This window comes from Hyperolius riggenbachi, chromosome 1 (assembly GCF_040937935.1).
Source record: "Hyperolius riggenbachi isolate aHypRig1 chromosome 1, aHypRig1.pri, whole genome shotgun sequence".
In the NCBI taxonomy this organism is placed as follows: Eukaryota; Metazoa; Chordata; class Amphibia; order Anura; family Hyperoliidae; genus Hyperolius; species Hyperolius riggenbachi.
In genome coordinates this window covers 272828023-272841775 of record NC_090646.1, presented here as the reverse complement: position 1 = coordinate 272841775, position 13753 = coordinate 272828023, and the positions used below count along the sequence as shown (strand labels likewise).

Genomic DNA, 13753 nt, shown 5'->3' with positions numbered 1-13753 from the left:
GTGTGCTTAGAAGGGGAACAGAGCTTCAATTCTGTTCTTACAGTGAACTTTTTTTTTTTTTTTTTTTTTTTAAATATGTGAAGTACATGGTGTTTAGCACAACTCCTATCTGTTTACATTTGTTGACATATTACATGCAGGGTATCATCTTAAAGGAATACTGTAGGGGGTCGGGGGAAAATGAGTTGAACTTACCCGGAGCTTCTAATGGTCCCCCGCAGACATCCTGTGCCCGCGCAGCCACTCACCGATGCTCTGGCCCCGCCTCCGGTTCACTTCTGGAATTTCAGACTTTAAAGTCTGAAAACCACTGCGCCTGCGTTGCCGTGTCCTCTCTCCCTCTGATGTCACCAGGAGCGTACTGCGCAGGCACAGACCATACTGGGCTTGTGCTATACACTCCTGGTGACATCAGCGGGAGAGAGGACACAGCAACGCAGGCAGAGTGGTTTTCAAACTTTAAAGTCTGAAATTCCAGAAGTGAACCGGAGGCGGGGCTGGAGCATCGGTGAGTGGTTGCGCGGGCACAGGATGTCTGCGGGGGGCCTTTAGAAGCCCCGGGTAAGTTCAACTCATTTTCCACCGTCCCCCTACAGTATTCCTTTAAGGCTCCCTGCACACTGCATGCGATTCCGATTTATAATAGTTTTTTACATCCGATTCTGATTTTTAATCATTACTGCATGCTGCGTTTTTTTTTCCTCTGTTTTTCTGTTGATTGCGTTCAGGGAAAATCGGAATTGCAAATCGGAAACGGAATCGGAATCGCAAAACGGATTTGCAGTGTGCAGGGAGCCTAATAAAGGGTCCCTTTAAGACACTCTTGAGAGCAATCTTAACCACCTTCTAACTGCCTAATGCAGGGTTGCGGCGGGAGAGTGACTCTCTCATTCCTCTGCAACGCACATGTGAGTCATCTCGCAAGGAACAAGATTTGACGGGAGTTCGCGCTCGCTCACACACTAGCTCCCGTTACCCGGCACAGTGGACCCCAGCAATCAGCCAGCGATAGGCGCTGGCAGACTGTTTTTTTTTTTATTTATGCAGCCAAATGTATTTATATAGCGCTGACCTCTTACGCAGCGCTGTGCAAAGCATGGCCTTGTCTTTTAACTGTCCATGGCCTTGTCTTTTAACTGTTTTTTTTTTTCTTTGTTTTTTTTATACAAAATTCGCTTCTTTTTTTTTAATTAAAATAATAAAATGAAAACTAGCAGCAGCAATCAAATACTTCCAAAAGAAGCTCTATTAGTGGCAAGATAAGGAGGTAAAATTCATTTGGGTGCTAAGTTGTATGACCGAGCAATAAACCGTTAAAGTTGTGAAGTGCAGAATTGTAAAAAACATTTCCTGGTCACTAGGGAGGAATAAACCTCTGGGGCTCAAGTGGTTAAAGGACAACTGACGCCAGAGGGATGTGGAGGCTGCCATACTTATTCCCTTTTAAGCAATACCAGTTGCCTGGTAATCGAAAGTTAGCCATACATTTATAGAACTCGGATCAACAAAACAAACAATCTTTTTAAATCAAAACATGTTGATCAAATAGAATTTACTGCTAGCAATATTGAGAAAATGTTATCCTAATTATTGATCGACTGTGTGGTTACTCAAAGTTGCAGTGAGATTGATGTCAAAGCACATGGTTAAACACGGTAAATTGATCTACAGTTGCTCAAAAGCAGCTGAAATGACATCCAATTCCCTTGCAGCCAACTAAAATTTTCCATCCTGCTCAACTGACAGTGTTTTCATTTTCATCCTGATAGCGAATGCTTTTCATCGATAAAACAATTAAAAGTGTATTGAATTCCCTTTCCATTCAATTTAAGAATCAAACCGAAAAGTTATTTAAACTTTAATATTAATAAGTGTTTAGCTACCTTAACTACTGCTGTTCTTATGAGGGTATCTAGTTATCCCAGGATATTTCTTCCTATTTGTAAGTTTAGATTCCATAAATGAGAATACTGTACAAGAAGTCAAATCTCTTTTTTTGGTTTATTAATAATCAATGTCTAGGGGCCGGTTCACACTGCACGCATAAAAAAAATGATCTGTGGGAAAACTGGTAGAATGAATCAACGTTTTTAAAACAAACACTTTTAAAAGGCATCAGTTTTTCATCCATTACCCTTGTTCTGTTAGCAGTCAATGCGTTGCGTCCAACAATCCGGAAAAATGTCCCCAACCGAGCATAATGAACAGATCCTATTGATAAACATAGGATCTGTTCACCTCCCTTAGGATTCAGTCCATTTTGCTTTGTTAAACAGACTTTTTTATGCTAGTGTGAACCCGCCTTAGAGAAACTTGTAGCTTAAAGAAACTTGGAGGTGTATTAATAAAATTTCCTTAAAGGGAACCAAACACGGTGGAATTCTCTCTAAAAAAGTACCTCCCCATAAGGGAAGTTCTTCATTGAGTGTGCCTTGGGGGGGGGGGGAGATTTCTGAAAGGAAATCGAAATTGCAAGAGATATGGACAGTGACATTTCTGCCCTCCTTTTCAAAAATTCAGCCTGTCTGACTGTTGTGCTGACCTACCTTTTATTGTCCTCCGAGTCACTGACCCAGAACAAAAAAAGGAAATCAGCTGTCTTGACTCCCTATAAAAGCAGCATGTACTACTATTCTATGAAGAAATTACCTACACCACCCTGGTGCATTGTATGGGGAGCACCATGATAGCTGGTGGTTTTCCAATTTAACATACTGGCGAACAGTAAGAGGTCGCAGTGTGAGGAAGCGTGTATAGATAGCATGCCATCACAAATTGCCATATTGGGCAATAAACCTCTATCGTCTATGTAGCCTTACTTCAGTATTTGTTAGCATGTTTATTGCAGTGTGTGACAATGACTCCATTTAAGTAAAAATATCAGCATGATGTTCCTAAACCGCCTCTTGAACCCTTGCAGTGTGACGTACTATGCTTTATTTGGAACAATAAATGTCCCCAAATATCCATCAAATGCTTACATCTTCCCAGGTTTCTTGGAGGGCCTGCTGCTCCCATTCTGTACAATTATTATATTGCAGCTCAGTTGGCTTTTGTTCCTCCCACCCAGGCTCTGTCCCAATCTCCATTGTGGGTCAGTCTAGTAACCTCATTAGTATCTTCTTGCACCTTAGAATCACTGGTTTGGTCTAGTCTTGCCCGAATCTCCAAACTGACAGAAAACCTCCCCTTACTTGGTCCATGCCTTGCTAATAGGGAAGAGTTACAGGTTTTTTCTTCAACTCCAATCGACCACATCCCTGAATACTTTTATTTTGCATAACACATATTTTCCACCAAGATTATCGGGGGGTGGGGGGTTTAAGAGGCTGTCCTGATTGGGAGGACTTAAGTTACGTAGGCTAGCCAATTTTGTACAGGAAGGTTAAGCTGATTTTTCCTCTGATGCTCAACCACAATAAGGATTAAGAGCTGGATAGAGGAATAATTTAATATCTTAAAGGGGAACTTCAGCCTAAGCAAACATACCGTCATTAAGTTACATTAGTTATGTTAATTAGAATAGATAGGTAATATAATCTCTTACCCACCTTGTTTTAAAAGAACAGGCAAATGTTTGTGATTCATGGGGGCTGCCATCTTTGTCATGGGGGCAGCCATCTTTTTGGTTGAAAGGAGGTGTCAAGGAGCAGGAGACACAGTTCCAACTATCCTGTGTCCTGATTACCCCTCCCAGCTGCACACGCTAGGCTTCAAATGTCAAATTCAAAATGTAAAAAAAAAAAAAAAATTGCACCAAAACAGCAGAACGAGAGTAACACATCAGAAATCCCTTCATGCTTTGCACAGCATCAGGGGAAAAAAGCCTGGGCAGTTTTCTTCTTTGCAGCTAAAAATGAGGCTTGTATAAGAGAAACAAAGTTCTGAGCTTTGAAACTGTTAAAGAAACACAAAGCCTTTTCAGTGCTGCTGAGTCGATTTTTAGTCCGGAGGTTCACTTTAACGTCCTAATTGTTGCCCGTCCAGAGCACCATATGTCTCCAGTTTTGGCTAAATGGCATATGACTATAGGCTCGCAGATTTCTTCAGCCAAATGGAGCCATTGCTTTGAGACCCTTATGAAATGTAGCTACTATTATTCTCTTCTTGAGACCAACTATAAGCTCCTCCATCGGGCATACCTGTTAAGGTCTCTCATAGATATCCCGACAGTTCCAATCTCTGCTTTAAAGGCTGCGGAGCAGAGGTGAGGTGGGAATGCCCAGTGGTATACTCATTTTGGGGCCAGGTTAACACTTCAATATACAAGGTTGTTGGCAGGTCCCTTCATCTTAGTCTCTCTATATTACTCCTAGGTGACAAGCCTAGCACAGTGAAGCATCCTGTCTATCACCTGGTCCAACATATTGCTAACTCAGCCCGCTCTTATCTAGCACAGCTTAATGAATCAAGCCCTTTACAGTTGATGCTAACTTTGCTTTTTTTACCCCTGATCATGAGCCCCCTGTGTGGGGATACTTATTGCACACTATGTACGGTTTCTCTCGGTTTTCATAAATAAAAACTTGTTGAAACTAAAAGATCAGCATGACAGCCAGGCAGGTTCTCTTTACTAGTTGAGCATTCTTCAACGAAACCTAACTTACCAGAAGTATCACTGAAATGCTAGAATCTTAAACTTCATTATATCACGAGAGAAGCAATTTTTATTATTTCACAGTACTTTTTGTGAAACTGCTTGCTGTGCCCTTTTTCATTTCAGTTTGAAGAAGAATCTGATTGCTTACAAATTGAGCATTTCACTAGCTGATTAGACATTCATAAAGACAAGCTTAAGCTGAATTTTGTAAAGGGAGTAGTAGACTTTTAACATTATTACATTTTGTGTCTTAGTTTATGAAATTATGTATAGTACAAGGAGCAGTGATTTGCTTTTTAACTTTTAGCTCTGTAAACATGTTGCTGGCTCAGGTTGTCTTTATTGGGTTAAATGTAAAGAAAAGTAAAACTAAGCTGGTCACATCTCTCCAGCAGCACAGAGAGTCAAAGGGTTCTTAGAAGATTTTCTATATACTGCTAGAGGTAGAATCTGCAGTACACCAACCATGTTTTATCTCTGAGACAAAACGTGGCTGGTGTGAAAAATTCTTTCCATTTTTCATCTTGTGTGCTTATTAGCTTGCTGTAAAATACTATTAAACACCTGTATGCTTGTGATTACTAGCATACTCATACAACCATCTTTTAACCTATTGAGGACCACAGTGTTAAACCCCCCTAAAGCCATTTTTTAAAAAATAGGCCACTGCAGCTTTAAGGCCAAGCTGCAGGGCCGCACAACACAGCACACAAGTGATTCCCCTCCCCCTTTCTCTCCACCAACAGATCTCTCTGTGGGGTCTGATCGCACAAACGTGTTGGCGTGACGCGGTTGGCAAGCAGTCAAATAAAAAGATGGGAAGGGGTAGTGCAGGCTGGTGAGCATTGCTCTAATACTGTTTTGAATAGGTCTTTAGGGTTCATTTATTAAGCAAAAACACATTTTTATTTAAATATTTCACATGAGTGAACAGTAAAATCAGTAAAATCTATCTTAAAGAGATGCCTATTCATAACTTTTTTTTCTTTCTGATGCCCTGGGGACTCCTGAATCTAGGATGACTTGAGTGCTAATGCTGGGCTATGGCTTAGATGTTGGCAATTTGCACACCCACCCAGTAATACCTGGCTTTCTGTTGTCTGATTGTTTTATAGATATACAGCAGCACATCTATATAACTAAAAGGTAGTTGTAATATGGCATGTATGCAGTGCCATGTATCTGTATTACAACTGCCATGTATCTGTATTACAACTGCCATGTATCTGTATTACAACTGCCATGTATCTGTATAACAATTCTTTGTTACAGCTTACAGAATGCCTGCAATAAATTTGCAGTATGTCTACTTACTGGTTTCATGGAAGCAGAGAAAGGGTTAACATCCTGTTGTCTGGTCAGGTCTCCTGCTATGTACCATGTTTCAGTGGCCCATATGCAATTCATTTTTCACCTGAGTTTTCTCCTGGGTGATATTTTCACACCTTGCCATAAAATGCCTTTTAAACCACCAGGAAGCAAGAAAATACTCAAAATAAATCTGATGGTACTTTTTCACCGTTTGGGTATTTTTTCAATTGTAAAATTCTGAAAAGTTGTTTTAAAGAGAAGATGAAGATTCTCTCATAGGAGATAACTCGGGTGAAAAAATGAATTGAATATGGGCCTGTGTCTTATAATAATTTTTGATTCAAATGTTGTGCTAGGGCTTATTTTCAGTGAATGCCTTATATTTCTATGAACACACAAGTTCCTGTACTGTGTGTTCTCCTGCCTTCCTCACTGTGCCGCCTCTTCCTCTGCTGGATTCACCTCTTGTGTGCCCGTGTCCACCTATGAACCTTTAGTGTCCCACTCTGTACCAGTGTCCTCCACTATCCCCTAGACTTCTGTGTCCCATATAACCCTATCTCCTCCTGGTGTCCCCTGTGTTCTCCGAAGTCCCCCTGCATCCTCCTCTTACCTCTAGCTCATTGTCGCACTACCCCCGGGTCCTGCAATATCCCTCTAGTCCTCTTCTTCCCACCAGCTCCATGCTGCTGTGTCACCGATCTTCAGCATATGGAGAAGTACGGCAACTTGTGTTACTACTGGAGCCAATGTTTTTGTAGGCGGGACCATGGCTGTTTTATTGGGCCAATCACTGCACTCGCGGAGTAGCAACAAGAACAGTGATTAGCCCAATGACTATGCCATGGTCCTGCCCGTGAGACCATTGGCTCCTGTAGAAACAAGTTGCCATGCTTTTTCCACTTACTGTACCTAGGGCTTACTTTCAGGGTAGGGCTTATATTTTGAGCATGCTCGGAATTCCTACTAGGGCTTACTTTTCGGGGATGTCTTAATTTCAGGGAAAGAGGGTACAACTAATTACTCAAAGCAAATTTATAACAAATTGCTAGGTAGCCCACAGTCCGTGTGAATACTTAAAAAAAGGATAGTTAGATAGATAGATAGATAGATAGATAGATAGATAGATAGATAGATAGATAGATCGAACTCAGTTCTCATAAAGTCTTAAAAAAGAACCTAAAAAAGAAAAAAAAAGCACAACGAAAATATATCTCTAAAAGCAGTTAAAATCTTATGCTAGTATACTATTTACTTTATTTATTGTTTAGCGCTGCATAATATGTTGACTCTTTTTACATCCAATAAGTAACAATATGCTAGTTGCATGTATTTGCAGACATATGAGAAGACAGAACCCACACAGACGCAACTTCTGCCCATCATACTTTTAGTGGTTTGACTGCCGCATACACTGTTCTTTCCAAACAAAAGTTATGACTTGGCTAGTGCAGTCAGCAATTAGTTGTTTTTTTTTAGCTATGATTGCAAAAGTAAATATACAGGGAGTGCAGAATTATTAGGCAAATGAGTATTTTGACCACATCATCCTCTTTATGCATGTTGTCTTACTCCAAGCTGTATAGGCTCGAAAGCCTACTACCAATTAAGCATATTAGGTGATGTGCATCTCTTTAATGAGAAGGTGTGTGGTCTAATGACATCTACAACCTATATCAGGTGTGCATATTTATTAGGCAACTTCCTTTCCTTTGGCAAAATGGGTCAAAAGAAGGACTTGACAGGCTCAGAAAAGTCAAAAATAGTGAGATATCTTGCAAAGGGATGCAGCACTCTTAAAATTGCAAAGCTTCTGAAGCGTGATCATCGAAAAATCAAGCGTTTCATTCAAAATAGTCAACAAGGTCGCAAGAAGCGTGTGGAAAAACCAAGGCGCAAAATAACTGCCCATGAACTGAGAAAGGCAAGCGTGCAGCTGCCAAGATGCCACTTGCCACCAGTTTGGCCATATTTAAGAGCTGCAACATCACTGGAGTGCCCAAAAGCACAAGGTGTGCAATACTCAGAGACATGGCCAAGGTAAGAAAGGCTGAAAGACGACCACCACTGAACAAGACACACAAGCTGAAACGTGAAGACTGGGCCAAGAAATATCTCAAGACTGATTTTTCTAAGGTTTTATGGACAGATGAAATGAGAGTGAGTCTTGATGGGCCAGATGGATGGGCCCGTGGCTGGATTGGTAAAGGGCAGAGAGCTCCAGTCCGACTCAGACGCCAGCAAGGTGGAGGTGGAGTACTGGTTTGGGCTGGTATCATCAAAGATGAGCTTGTTTTCGGGTTGAGGATGGAGTCAAGCTCAACTTCCAGTCTTACTGCCAGTTTCTGGAAGACACCTTCTTCAAGCAGTGGTACAGGAAGAAGTCTGCATCCTTCAAGAAAAACATGATTTTCATGCAGGACAGTGCTCCATCACACGCATCCAAGTACTCCACAGCGTGGCTGGCAAGAAAGGGTATAAAAGAAGAAAAACTAATGACATGGACCTTGTTCACCTAATCTGAACCCCATTGAGAACCTGTGGTCCATCATAAAATGTGAGATTTACAAGGAGGGAAAACAGTACACCTCTCTGAACAGTGTCTGGAAGGCTGTGGTTGCTGCTGCACGCAATGTTGATGGTGAACAGATCAAAACACTGACAGAATCCATGGATGGCAGGCTTTTGAGTGTCCTTGCAAAGAAAGGTGGCTATATTGGTCACTGATTTGTTTTTGTTTTGTTTTTGAATGTCAGAAATGTATATTTGTGAATGTTGAGATGTTATATTGGTTTGACTGGTAAAAATAAATAATTGAAATGGGTATATATTTGTTTTTTGTTAAGTTGCCTAATAATTATGCACAGTAATAGTCACCTGCACACACAGATATCCCCCTAAAATAGCTAAAACTAAAAACTACTTTCAAAAATATTCAGCTTTGATATTAATGAGTTTTTTTGGGTTCATTGAGAACTTGGCTGTTGTTTAATAATAAAATTATTCCTCAAAAATACAACTTGCCTAATAATTCTGCACTCCCTGTAGTTTAGGCTTCCTGTCAGATTTGGAAATGTTTATCTATCTGTAAATTGTGCAGCTTTGATATGTTTATCACATTTTAGTTGTTTGTTTTAGCAAAAGTTTAAATGTATTATTATTGATTTGTATAGTGCCAGTATCTTCCATGAAAGTGGTATGAAAGTCAAAATTTCATCCCAGCTCTAAAACATTAAAAACAGCATTATGGTCCTTTTACACTTGGTACAGTGCAATGTCGAATAATCGCAATGCATCGGAGCCAACAAGTCGCACCCTGGTGCAACCCAAGAAAAAAAAATTAACATAAGGCTTCCGGTGCACTTATTATCCGATTACCACGGAAGTCACACGGTAACGCACTGAAACTTCTGCATTACTTAGAGCACTTCCATCGCTTCGCAGGCAGTATGTCATGTTCCACTGCCTGTTATGGCCATTGTGGCAAGCTGCGGTAGGAGAGAATACCACAACACAGGGCTTAAAAAACTAATAGAAAACTGGTATAAAGTCACCTGAAGTTTTACTGAAGCTAATTGACAACGTTGCTAGTTGCTGGACAAATTATATCAGATTGTCTAGTAGTTATGTAGTTAACAGAGAAAGGGCAGCAGAGAAAATGTTCTTCCTTATCCCTGGATACAGGCGATGCTTCTCTTGTTTGCTCGATCATGCAAATACTTAATGACAAGACAATCGGTGTGTGATCTGAAAGTGTGTTTTTGTATCTTTATAGTAAAGATTCTCACTAATGTATCACTTTCACGTTCCATTTTTAAATTTTCTGATGATAGTGCCATCTATTACTGTTTCACTAGGCAAAAGGAGACACTAAAAGGATAAAACAAGAAGCAAGTCACTTTAATAGTCCTTGGTAACTGCTAGGTAATAGTAATAAACATTGTCTTGCGTTGAGTTTGCTATGGCACTTTTGCAATACACACAGCTCAGAATGCGGTTGTTTGTCCCTATTTAGCATATACAGCATAATGGTCCATAAAGGTAAAGAGAGTTAAGTCAATGGAGTTTGCTGAATCATGGTAATACTGAAGACTGCAGTATCTGCATACCCTAGACAAGTTTGAGGCTCAGCTATGGGTCCTTCTGTCTGGTTTGGAACAGTCACAGTCTGGAATGTCTTGGTTTATCTTTTCAGTCTTTGCTTTTAGATGATTAAAGTGTGTAATGGACATTTGAAGAAATCGTTTATGTTTGGGTTACTGTATGTTAGAGAAGGGAAGACAACATTTACCACCACACAGCAGTTTAATTTATCAAGAGAATGAAGTTCTGCAAACTGGTAGAGACAATATTAGGGAACATAAATACAGGGGTGTGAAAAACTATTTGCCCCCTTCCTGATTTCTTATTCTTTTGCATGTTTGTCACACTAAAATGTTTCTGCTCATCAAAAACCATTAACTATTAGTCAAAGATAACATAATTGAACACAAAATTCAGTTTTAAATGATCCTTTTTATTATTTAGTGAGAAAAATAACTCAAAAACCTACATAGCCCTGTGTGAAAAAGAAATTGCCCCCAGAACCTAATAACTGGTTGGGCCACCCTTAGCAGCAATAACTGCAATCAAGCGTTTGCGATAACTTGCAACGAGTCTTTTACAGCGCTCTGGAGGAATTTTGGCCCACTCATCTTTGCAGAATTGTTGTAATTCAGCTTTATTTGAGAGTTTTCTAGCATTAACCGCCTTTTTAAGGTCATGCCACAACATTTCAATAGGATTCAGGTCAGGACTTTGACTAGGCCACTCCAAAGTCTTCATTTTGTTTTTCTTCAGCCATTCAGAGGTGGATTTGCTGGTGTGTTTTGGGTCATTGTCCTGCTGCAGCACCCAAGATCGCTTCAGTTTGAGTTGACGAACAGATGGCCGGACATTCTCCTTCAGGACTTTTTGGTAGACAGTAGAATTCATGGTTCCATCTATCACAGCAAGCCTTCCAGGTCCTGAAGCAGAAAAACAACCCCAGACCATCACACTACCACCACCATATTTTACTGTTGGTATGATGTTCTTTTGCTGAAATGCTGTGTTACGTCTACGCCAGATGTAACGGGACACGCACCTTTCAAAAAGTTCAACTTTTGTCTCGTCGGTCCACAAGGTATTTTCCCAAAAGTCTTGGCAATCATTGAAATTTTTTTAGCAACATTGAGACGAGCCTTAATGTTCTTTTTGCTTAAAAGTGGTTTGCGCCTTGGATATCTGCCATGCAGGCCATTTTTGCCCAGTCTCTTTCTTATGGTGGAGTCGTGAACACTGACCTTAATTGATGCAAGTGAGGCCTGCAGTTCTTTAGATGTTGTCCTGGGGTCTTCTGTGGCCTCTCGGATGAGTTTTCTCTGCTCTCTTGGGGTAATTTTGGTCGGCCGGCCACTCCTGGGAAGGTTCATCACTGTTCCATGTTTTTGCCATTTGTGGATAATGGCACTCACTGTGGTTTGCTGGAGTCCCAAACCTTTAGAAATGGCTTTATAGCCAAAAAAAAATTGAAAATCTGTGGTGTGAGTTAAAAAGAGCTGTCCATGTTCGGAAGCCATCAAACCTGAATGAACTAGAGATGTTTTGTAAAGAGGAATGGTCCAAAATACCCTCAACCAGAATCCAGACTCTCATTGTAACCTACAGGAAGCATTTAGAGGCTGTCATTTCTGCAAAAGAAGGATCTTCTAAATATTGATTTCATTTGTGTGGTGCCCAAATTTATGCACCTGTCTAAATTTGTTTAAACAATTATTGCACACTTTCTGTAAATCCAACAAACTTCATTTCACTTCTCAAATATCTCTGTGTGTCTCTCCTACATGATATATTTAACTGACATTTTTTATCGTAACAACCAATGATTTATACAGGAAAATCATGATAATTAACAAGATTGCCCAAACTTTTGCATCCCACTGTATGTAGTATGAGGGCCTACAGACTTTGAATGCTATGAGCAGATTGCATAGATAAACTCTCATACTACATACTGGTGATACAATTGGTGAGTGATTGGCAAATCAAACATGAAGGTGTGCACCAGGCGTTGGTCGTTAACAAATCTGTAGATTCAGGTTGAGATTTATTTCTCTCTTTCAAAGATGTTAATCACATCAGGAACACAGGCTTTATCCCCCTAAAGACCAGGCCATTTTTCACGAAAATGGCCACTGCAGCTTTAAGGGCTCGCTGCAGGGCTGAACAACTCAGCACACAAGTGATTCTCTCCCCCCCCCCCCTTTTCTCCCCACCAACTGAGCTCTCTGGTGGTGGGATCTGATTGCACCCCAGGTGTTCGTTTTTTTTTTTAATATTTATTAGTTTATTTTCGTAATAATTTTAACTTTTTTTTTTAGTAATTTTATATTTTCCCCTCCCTCCCCCCAGCAGCCAATCGGCGTGATCTGCTGTCATAGGCTTCAGTCTATGACAGCGGTTCACTTCTGCAGCAACAGAGGGGACAGCCATGTCACACGGCTGTCCCCAGTACAGCGCTGCCTTAGATCGCAGCGCTGTACAGGGTAATTAGATGGCGGTTTCGGTGGAACGCAAGGAAGGTATGTATCTGCCCGCTGCCCAGACACTAATTTAAGCTAGAGGGGTAGCGCAGAGGGAGAGCCCTAGGTGAGGGAGAGGGGGACCGTTCCCCCTCCCCACCGAGTGTAGCCATGGCTTTCCCCTCATGCTGCGTCCCCTCCAGCCCCCCAAAACGGCCCTGAGCGGGCCCCCTGGCCCGCAGGAGCAGGGGCTGCAGTCCCTATTGTTACGCCCATGCTTGATACCTTGCTATCTGATCATTACAGGGTTCCCACATGGGGAAGCGAATCAACACTCGTGTACAATAGATTAGCAAAACAAGAGAAACCGACTCCCCATACGTGTGTATAAATCAGATAGATATGTGAAACGACCACTGCAGTAGCCCAAAAAGCATACCATATATAATCTTTATTGTTACAAAGGGACAAGAAACAAATAAAATCAACTAAAAACAAGGCACGGCCACTGGACCTTCCATACAAAATCCACGAATCCACTAATATCACAACGGTCCTGAACAAATTATCAGGAAAAAGTGAGCGTCTATGGACAGTGTATGTGGCACTGTTGCATAGTATTATTACATAGTAACAGTAAATATCTGCACCATACTCTCCAGGTACATATCACAACGGTCCTGAATATAGTACCAGGAGGAAAGAAATTGTTAATGGATAGAGTATATGGTACATCACATAGCAACAAATCTCATAGCAACAAATGAATACTTGCGCCACTCTGTCCAAGTAAATATCACAACGGTCCTGAATAAATTGTCAGGAAAAGCATATCCGTCTATGGGCAGTGTATGTGGCACTATTTATAAAACAATATCATATGGTATAACGCATGAATATATAATATATTATCCAAAGGTAAAAGAGTCCCAAAGCAACCTCTCTCCCAGGGCTAACAGCCTGGTCCACCGGTGCTCAATCCCTCTGTGGATCACCACTTCCACACAACGATTCCAAGTACAAGTATGAAGGAGGCACTCAACAGGTGATGATTAAACTTGCGTTTAATGTAGTAGCTTAACACGACATGTTTCAGGGTTTCCCCTTTCCTCAGGTGTACACCTGAAGAAAGGGGAAATCCTGAAACATGTCATGTTAAGCTACTACATTAAACGCAAGTTTAATCATCACCTGTTGAGTGCCTCCTTCATACTTGTACTTATATATAATATATTATCATAGCATAAATACAGCCAGAGAGTTATAGTGCGTGAAACCGCACGCGTTATGCAATGCCACT

At 40.9% G+C, this 13753-nt stretch overlaps 2 protein-coding genes across 3 annotated transcripts in view; one reads left to right on the top strand and one right to left on the bottom strand.

Annotated features, from left to right (window-relative positions):
* IDUA (alpha-L-iduronidase) overlaps positions 1–13753 on the top strand; it is a 179132-nt gene that overhangs the window by 56837 nt on the left and 108542 nt on the right. The window lies entirely within an intron of this gene.
* The window catches only part of LOC137548018 (sulfate anion transporter 1-like), a 50853-nt gene that overhangs the window by 17726 nt on the left and 19374 nt on the right, over positions 1–13753 (bottom strand). Inside the window, exon 1 of one of the 2 annotated variants that reach the window (XM_068271132.1) lies at positions 4143–4210. The exons of the other annotated variant lie outside the window; for it this stretch is intronic. The gene's annotated coding sequence lies outside the window, so the exon portion shown is untranslated. Of the gene's footprint in view, positions 1–4142; positions 4211–13753 lie in introns of those variants that run through there. 2 annotated transcript variants of the gene reach the window in all.